General features: G+C 48.4%; 1 protein-coding gene across 2 annotated transcripts in view; it reads right to left on the minus strand.

Annotated features, from left to right (window-relative positions):
- The window catches only part of LOC310684364 (B-cell receptor CD22-like), a 32,464-nt gene extending 23,501 nt beyond the window's left edge, over positions 1-8,963 (minus strand). The window contains exon 1 of one of the 2 annotated variants that reach the window (XM_083455405.1): positions 8,891-8,963. The gene's annotated coding sequence lies outside the window, so the exon portion shown is untranslated. Of the gene's footprint in view, positions 1-364; positions 494-8,890 lie in introns of those variants that run through there. The other variant, XM_083455404.1, reaches the window with a different exon arrangement.
- Between the last annotated feature and the right edge of the window lie 464 nt (positions 8,964-9,427).

Raw genomic sequence — 9,427 nt, forward strand, 5'->3', positions numbered from 1 at the left:
GCTATTTATTTCCATTCTGTTTCTCCTCGCCTCTCTCCTTCCTTTCCCCTTTGCTCCATTCTCATTTTCTGATGCCGTTTCAGCGCATCAGGGACCCTCTGTTAAAGGCCAGTGCCAACAGAACTGGGATCAGCCTGGAGTTCAAATCATGCGTTTTTTTGATCCGGGTTGGCATGCCCTGTTCAGGGGAGACTCGCTGAAACAGCTAAAGTAGGCCCATTAGTTTCAATGAGCCTACTCTGAGCACCATTTGAGTTGGCCAGAACCCCCATCTGTTTATTTTGCAAAAACCGTATTTATATTAAATGTTTCTTATTGCTCCTTATGGTGGTAGTGATGCTAATGCAGCTCAGGCCCAACTCACTCATTCAGGGGAATCTGTGGGTCCTTCAAATGCCGCTGGACTGCAACTCCCAGTGTAGGCCCCTGCCTGGCATCAGTAGGCAGTGAGATCCAAAGTAATAAGTGCTGTCACATCACTTTCTCACAAAGGCGGAACGAGGATCATGCGGTGCCCATAAGCAGTGCCAGCTCTGCCCGTATGACTGTGAGTCCCACCCACCACAGCTGCTACTTCCTGTGGAACAAAATTTTGGTGCCACTCACACCCTCAGTGTAACAGCCTGGATACATCATTTCGTTCATGGCCTTTGGAAGGCAAGTATCTGCAGAAGTGCTAAAAAATGGACTGTGCCACTTCAAGTTAGAGATGAGCGCATTTTTTTAAAAAAATGCTTGTTTACATTTTTTTAAAAAAACTAACCTCCCTCCAGATAGAAAACTAGATAGATCTAGCAAAGAGCTATGCTAGTTTTCTCCTTGCAGGAAGTGGGTTTGCTTTTAAAGGCGGGGGAGCATCTAAACTTGTTTCCCCCCACCTCTAGCCTGAAGTGGTACAGTCCATTTCACCCTCCCCACATTTCCTCCTCGGACCAGACCTGAGAGACAAATCATCAAGTGGTCAACACCCATCTGTTCACGAGCATCCTGTGGCATGGCTAGGCAAGGCCAGCTGCGCATGGGGTTGGGGTGGGGGAGAGAACATATGCTTCACATCTAGGAAAAGAGGCGACAGTGCTCAAGAGCGTGATGTCTGATCTGGATACTTTTCTCCCTAATCCACGATGTGAAAATTATCCATAATTATCCCCCACGGTAAGGGAGACGCACTCTGTACCTGCACAGAGGTGCTGTTGTGTATTCTTACTCCCTGCGTTGCTAGCCTGACCCCTGGCATTGATGACTGATGCAGGAACCAGGCCCTGGCAACAAGTTAAGGACCAGTGAAGGATGGCGTTGCTGGCAAATGTAGGTTCTGGTTGGCTGCAGGTCCACTAGGTCTAAGATTTGACTCAGTGTACAAAGCCGAGCCAAGAGCCAGGAATTTAACAGGGAATTCCAATGTCGTGTTTATGTGGAAGCAACCCCCCCTGTATATTCAGTGAGGTTTATTCCACAGACCCTAGTAAGTGTGCCTAGGATGGCATACCCTCCAACATTTCTCCGATGGAAATAGCAACATCCTATTCAACAATAAATAGTAATAATAATACCCCGCTCATGTGACTGGGTTTCCCCAGCCACTCTGGGCGGCTTCCATCATATATAAATGCATAATAAAACATTTTAAAACTTCCCTACACAGGGCAGCCTTCAGATATCTTCTAAAGGTTGTCTAGCTACTTATCTACTTAGCTTGGAGGGTTGCGTAGCTCCATAACCGCCAACATTTCTCTGATGAAAATAGGAACGTCCTAAGGAAAAGCGGGACATTCTGGGATCAAATCAGAATCTGGTACGGCTTCTGTAAATCCAGGACTGTCCCTGGAAAACAGGGACACTTGAAGACTCTGGGATGGCAGCCTTCAATGCCCATGGCATTTTCGTGTGCTTCACTTTGGCTGGCTTGTTCCCACTGCACATAGGTGCAAGAGAAATGCAAGTGATTTGTGAAATACAGTGGAAATCCCTATACCCTTGTTTACAGAATCAGAGTCATGTGGGACTCCCTCTAGTGGTATTGTTTTTTAAAAAACGAAACAAAAACACTTTGTGGGCATTGATTTCTGTCGGTCTCGGTCTCTCACCGCCAAACACTCACTCTCGCTTCTCCATACAGAAACTTCCCAATGTCACTATTTTCTAGGGCAAGCCCCCGTTTCCTGATCTGGGGAAAAAACATCCTCTCACTGCTGCTTTTTGGGGGTTGAGGTTAGAGATGCCTTTGGGGGAATAACATACTGTGCCTATGTCTGCACTAGAATCAGGCAAAGGAAGGACTGTTGGAAGGACAGATCGTGAAGCTGAGGCTCCAATACTTTGGCCACCTCATGAGAAGAGAAGACTCCCTGGAAAAGACCCTGATGTTGGGAAACATCAAGGAGAAGGGGACGACAGAGGACAAGATGGTTGGACGGTGTTCTCGAAGCTACCAGCATGGGTTTGACCAAACTGCGGGAGGCAGTGGAAGACAGGAGTGCCTGGCGTGCTCTGGTCCATGGGGTCACGAAGAGTTGGACACGACTAAACAACAACAACAACAAGTCCACTGTTTCCCAAACTTGGGTTTCCAGCTGTTTTTGGACTACAATTTCCATCATCCCCGACCTGCTAACTATGGAAGATGGGAGTTCCATTCCAAAAACAAGCTGGAGACCGAAGTTCGGGAAACCATGGACTAGTGGATCACAGCCTCATCCAAGGTGGGTCGCAACAGGGACACTTCCCACCATGCAAATTTATGGTAAAAAGATGAAGAGATGGGTCCCCAAATGCATGTTTAAGTCAAAAGCGGGGCTGGATCTGGAAAGTTTGGAGACTGCCGGTCTAGAAGATGGATGTCTGAGAGAGGGAGTGTGTCAAGAGATGACTTTGGACCCAGGACTCCTGCCTCTAGGCATGTGGCCTGCTTTTTTTAAAGCATGGCTGGTTTGTTGTGGTTGCATTGTTATTGTTTATCATGTGGTCATAGGAAGATGTCGCAAGCAGGCAGGGCCGGCTCTGCTGTTAGGCAGAGCTAGGGCTGGTCCACACTTCCTTTCGTCTCATGATTTCTAGCCACGGGTCTAAGAGATTCTATTTTTTGTCCCATTATTGTGTTCCCTGCTTGGCATACTTGGGCTCCATGATCACTGTAGATGGTGACAGCAGCCACAAAATTAAAAGACGCCTGCTTCTTGGAAGAAAAGCAATGACAAACCTAGACAGCATCTTAAAAAGCAGAGACATCACCTTGCCAACAAAGGTCTGTATAGTTAAAGCTATCGTTGTCCTAGTAGTGATGTATGGAAGTGAGAGCTGGACCATAAAGAAGGCTGATCGCCGAAGAATTGATGCTTTGGAATTATGGTGCTGGAGGAGACTCTTGACTGCAAGAAGATCAAATCTATCAAATCAACCCTGAGTGCTCACTGGAAGGACAGATTGTGAAGCTGAGGCTCCAATACTTTGGCCACCTCATGAGAGGAGAAGACTCCCTGGAAAAGACCCTGATGTTGGGAAAGATGGAGGGCACAAGGAGAAGGGGACGACAGAGGACGAGATGGTTGGACAGTGTTCTTGAAGCTACCAGCATGAGTTTGACCAAGCTGCGGGAGGCAGTGGAAGACAGGAGTGCCTGGCGTGCTCTGGTCCATGGGGTCACGAAGAGTCGGACATGACTAAATGACTAAACAACAACAACAATTATGTTCCCTGGGAAACCAACAAATGGAGCCATCAAGGCAGGACTTTAGTGCAAAAGGCCAGAGCCCCATTTAGCAGGGCTGGCTTAGCACCAGTGCTTTTCATCTAGGTAAAATAAAAGTGCTGGTTTTCACTGGCCAGAAGGGTGTTGACTTGCCCCCCCCCCCCATGGAGGAAGTGCAGTCATGTGATGTGTTGATGTGCTGCCCCTGCCAAAACATTTTGGGGGAGCTGAAGCCCCCTCTGCCGCCTATACCCAGTGCTGCTGCCAGCAAGCAGGTGGAGGAGGGGCGTGGCCTGAAGCCAAGGCTGGGCAGTGAGGTCAGGCTAGCTGCTTGACGCTCCTTTGCCCACCCACCCAGGTGAATAGGCCTCCCCTGGCCGGCTTTGAGAAGGAGGCAGCAGAGCTTCAGGATGCTACCAGAGCATTGAATTGCTAAGTGAGGCAAATGCTTCCTGGCCTTGGGGAAGGAGATGCGATGCTCTGAAGAGTTCAAAGAGCCTTTCCACCCCCCTAAAAAACCACAAAGTGGTAGTACTGTGTATTGCTGCATGCCACCAGGAAACAGCACTGCTTCCCACATTTTGAGGTAAGATAAGCAACGCCCAGGGACGCAGGTGGCGCTGTGGGTTAAACCACAGAGCCTAGGACTTGCCGATCAGAAGGTTGGCGGTTCGAATCCCCACAACGGGGTGAGCTCCTGTTGCTCGGTCCCTGCTCCTGCCAACCTAGCAGTTCGAAAGCACATCAAAGTGCAAGTAGATAAATAGGTACCACTCCGGTGGGAAGGTAAACGGCGTTTCCGTGTGCTGCTCTGGTTTGCCAGAAGTGGCTTAGTCATGATGGCCACATGACCCTGAAGCTGTACGCCGGCTCCCTCGGCCAATAAAGCGAGATAAGTGCCGCAACCCCAGAGTCGGTCATGACTGGACCTAATGGTCAGGGGTCCCTTTATCTTTACCTAAGCAATGCCCATTAGCTGCTGGTATGTGATTAAATCCCACTGCTTCTAAAGCAGGGGCTTTTCACAAAACTATAAAGACCAGTGTCTAAGGGCCTTTCCAGAGTGTCGCTAAATTTGTGTGGGATTCAATCCCACAATTTCAGGCCCTGCAATTCAAGTAGTTTTGGTGCTTTTGTGCAACAAACCTGCTTGCACCCCCCTCCCCACACCCCAGGACTCTTTTGCAATAAAGAAACGGAAAATGCTCTGGAAAATGTGAGAGAACAACAGCTTGGCACAATGTTGTCTAACCTCCCCACAAGCAAAATGGAACAAATGCTCAACAAGCAGCCATCTAACCTCCCTGTGAAGTTTGTGCAAACTGATCAGGATGAATGCTCAACAAGCACGTCACCTGGAAGTGAGCTAAGATTACCTAAGTGCACCTCTGCCCCAGAGTCGTTATAGATGATCAACATGGTCAACAGGGGCAGTTACATTCCATGGGAGAACAGAGACTGTGAGTGCCAGGCAGTCTTGCCCTGCACTCCTCAAGCCAGAGTCTGCTAAAGCTCCCATCGTTCCCAGCCAGCATGGCCAATGAGATGGGCGAATCAATTGATTTTGGTTTCTTTCAGTTTCCCAGCCTTAAATTCAGCACTCCACATTCCCACATCAGTTTGTGGTTTTTTAAAAAAGTCCTCATGAAAACCCACCAGTATTTTAGGGCAAAGTTATCCTAATAGGCACATTTTTGCATGCAATTTAGTAATAATAATTGTGCATGATATACACACTTTTGCAAAGCAAAATATAATGCATTTTTAATGTCCCTTTCACCAACATATCCATTTTTATGGACACTTTGCCCCAGAATATGCACTCGGCTGGAGGGCTGCATTGCAACATTTGGAGAAACGCTGTGCAGTATTTGGAAATCCACAAACGGCTTGATAAATCTCTGGTGGCAATTAAAACGAGGACATTTTCATCCCCATGAAGAGTTCACATATTGCTTCAGAAAGTGTGAAATGGGTAGATTTTCCTTTAAATGCAAACCAATAGGTCAGGGATGATGGGAGCTGAAGTCCACGGCATCTGGCTGCTGCCACATTGGCCACTTCTGCCCTCTGAGTGATTTGAAGTAGGTCACTGAGGCTTGTTTAACAACAGCAAATACACACACAAACCACTACCACCAAAAATGAGGCTGCCGAAATGAAAAAACACAAGCCTGGGGTAAGGACCACAAATGGATTTTGATGTGGAAAAACAAAACAAAATTGCAGGCACTTCCAGACTGGGTGGGATTCAATCAGTAAACTCAGGTTGCATTGCTGAAGTTGATTTGATGCTCTTATGCCAGAAATCCCAGAGTCCCTCTACATCCCAGAAAAATGATGGAGAAGTGCACTGGAAAGTGTGGAATGACAATTGCTTGATGGAACATCTTCTAACATCCCTGCAAACAAACCCAGAACGAACGCTGCATCACTGATGTCATCTAACACACCCTGCAAACTTTCACAGAATCATAGCATTGTAGAAAGGATTCTGAGGGTCATCTAATTCAACACTCTGCAATGAAGGAATCTCGATTAAAGCATGCATGACAGGTAAAACCTCCACTGTCAAACAGTTCTTACGGTCAGAAAGTTCTTCCTGATGTTTAGTTGGTATCTCCTTTCTTGTAACTTGAAGCCATTGGTTTGGGTCCTAGCCTCTTAGAGCAGGAGAAAACAAGCTTGCTCCATCTTTCATGTGACAGCCCTCTAGATATTTGAAGATGGTTTTCATATTTCCTCTTTTCCAGGCTAAGCATACCCAGTTCCCTCAACCATCCCTCATAAGGCTTGGCTTCCAGACCCTTGATCATCTTGGCTGCACTCCCCTGCACACGTCCCAACTTATCAATATCTTTATTGTGGCACCCAGAACTTTGTGCAAAACGATCGTGATGTATGCTGTGCTGGTTAGAGCTGGTTGGGAGGCCTTGTTCGCACAACAAGCAGCTCCTCCAAAAGTCTGGACCTTTTGCAAAAAGGAAATGTGCCAGAGAACGTGGGAGTAACAGTGGCTTTGATGCCATGAAATCTGGCCTCCCCTCAGCCAAATCAGAATGAATGACCTGGAAGCACCCAGAGATGGACACAACTCTCTCTTCTTCAATTACAAGAATACAAGGGGCCCCATTTTGATCATGACCATTCTGCAAGACATGTGTGCCTAGCAACATAAAGTATCGGAGAAAGAGAGAGAAAGGGGAGGAAGGAGAAAAGGGAGAGGTAGATGGCTCTCTCCTCCTCCTCTTTTATTTCTCCAGAAGCTGACCAATGCCCAGTGGCGTAGTGTGGGTTGTCAGCACCCGGGGCAAGGCAAGTAATTTGCGCCCCCTAACCCGTGGATTTTAGCACTCGGGCAGAGAGCTGCGAGTGCGAGCGCCCCTCCCCCCAGATGTTGCGCCCGTGCGCCCGGCCCCCCCTGCACCCCCACGCTACGCCACTGCCAACGCCCCCAGGGAACATTCTCCTCTGCTGCATTGGCTAATGCACAAACCAAAGCTTCCAGCTTTTTACTATTCCACACTGGCGGAAGAGGGAGGAGTGGCGGCTGCAGCTGAGGTTGTTAACTCAGCCCCATGGAAGAAAGAGAACTATTCCCCCCTCTCCTCCAGGCACAACTACTCTGGCCCATGAAGTGAAGGGATGTGGTATTAGGAGGTCAAGGGGAGAAGTGCTTATGTCTGGCTGGCCCCACCCCACCTGAACTGGCCAATGGGTTGTAGTCTAAGGAGTGGTGGTGTGTGTGGAGGGAGAGGAAGGCGCAAGAAAAGCTGGGAGCCCTTAAGGACATTCCAGTAAACTCTTCTGTAAATGTTCAGTTTATTTCTTACTATATTTTAAAAGCCACTTCGTTTTTAGGAATATCACACTATTTCTGACTGTGGTTCTGGTCAAGAGGTTCCAAGTGCTTAAAAAAAATATTTAATGCACCTTTGCCACATCTTTCAGGACACATTACTCTCACAAGGTGGCTTACAGGATTATTCTTTTTATTTTAAACCATGCAAAATGTCAAAACACTGCAGTGAGTTTCCAATACACTATTTCAGTGTTAAAAACCAGCAGCAGTTAAAAAGTTCACAGCACAGGAAGCAAATTCGCCACAGACCACCGGAATAAAAATAGAAAGCGCAATTCAAAATTGCACTTGCCCAGCTGCCCTCGCAGCAATTGAAATGCTTTCAGCGCAGCTGGTTCATTAAATCCAGCATCCTATTCTCACAGTGGCTTACTAGATGCCTCTGGGAAGCCTGTGAGCAGGACCTGAGCACAAAAGCAACTCTTTCATGTTGTGGTTTCCAGTGAGTGGCCATTCAGAAGCATACTGTGTTTGACAGTGGAGGCAGAATGCAAGCAGTAGAATTAGTAGCCATTGCTAACCAGGTGATTTTGTACGCTTGCCATGCACTGCAAACTGGCAACTTCAAGGCCTTGTTCCCTCTTGCACCAGCCTCCAATATTTTTCTTTTTCGCACCTGATCACATGCACTTCTGCCGTAGCAAAGGCAGCTACTGGGGTGAGAGCGATTTCCTTGCCTCATTTCTCTTTTTCTCAAAACCCTTTCCTATGGAGCAGAGGTGGGAAGTTACGTTCCCTTTCCCCTCCAGATGTTGCGAGCCTACCAGCCCAAGAACACCAGTCAAACAGCATCTGTCACAGGAGCCTGTTGGTCAGTAATCACGCAGATCAAAGATGGAGTTAACTCCTCATTAGCACAACCTCCACAGACTTGGCTGAGTGTCAGGCTTAATGAGCAGAGAAGCTCATTCCCGGTGATCTTCCTCCATGAAAATCAGTTGCTGAGTCTGAAATCCCTCCTCACCAGGGATTTCCCCAAGGAACTGGGGACGCTGCCTGCCTGCAGCCAATGTCTCCTCTGCCCTTTTCATGCCTCTCCGGGTCCTGGGAGACCAGTGTGGATGGGAGCATGTTGCAGCAGGAGGCGCAGAAACCTATGCTTCTCCACCAGCCCAATTCATCTCTGCCTCTTGGCCTCCCTCCTCTCCTGCTTCAGCTTCTGCCTCGGATTCTGGACTTCTCTCTTCACCGACTCCCTCTGCTCACTAAGCCCTGTTACCTCTTCAGTTTCTGACACGCCCTCTTCCCAGTCCTCTCCCTCTTCTCCCTACGACCACTGTTTCCTCCCACTGTTCCTCTGCATCCAAGAAGTCCAGGACAGCATCTTTTTATAAACTTACCTGGCAAGATGTCCCATGGAGTTAAACGGGGATGGCTTCTGACGGAGCAGAGGGCAGGGGTGGGGAACTTCAGACTCGCATGTCTTTATCTGGCCCTTGGGCCACACCCCTTTCACAAGCCACACCCCTCCCTCACCAGCTGCGCTTCACATCCTCCTTGAGCATCTTCGCCTGGCTGGGAGGCATCCTTGGACTCAGATGGAGACTCCTGCTTGCTTGCATGGAGGATAGTGAGCAGGGAGGGGGGGTATGAGTGTGTTTAGAAACCTGCCCCCTGCACAAACACAAACTTGTTATTAAATTCTCTGGCCACTTTGGTCTCTGGCCCAATACACCTCAGGCATGGTCCCCCCCACCTCAGAATGGGATACAAGGGTCCCCCTTTCCTATGCCTAGGATTGCATTGCGAGCCTTAAATGGTCATCCCCGCAATGTTAGTGGGAAGAGTGGACTGCGTTAGCCGCAAACCTAAAACATCATCACCATCAACATTTTATCTGTATGGCGCCTTTCCACAGCTGAAACTATGCTCAAGGC

Source organism: Podarcis tiliguerta (assembly GCF_965153285.1).
Source record: "Podarcis tiliguerta genome assembly, chromosome: 8".
NCBI lineage: Eukaryota > Metazoa > Chordata > Lepidosauria > Squamata > Lacertidae > Podarcis > Podarcis tiliguerta.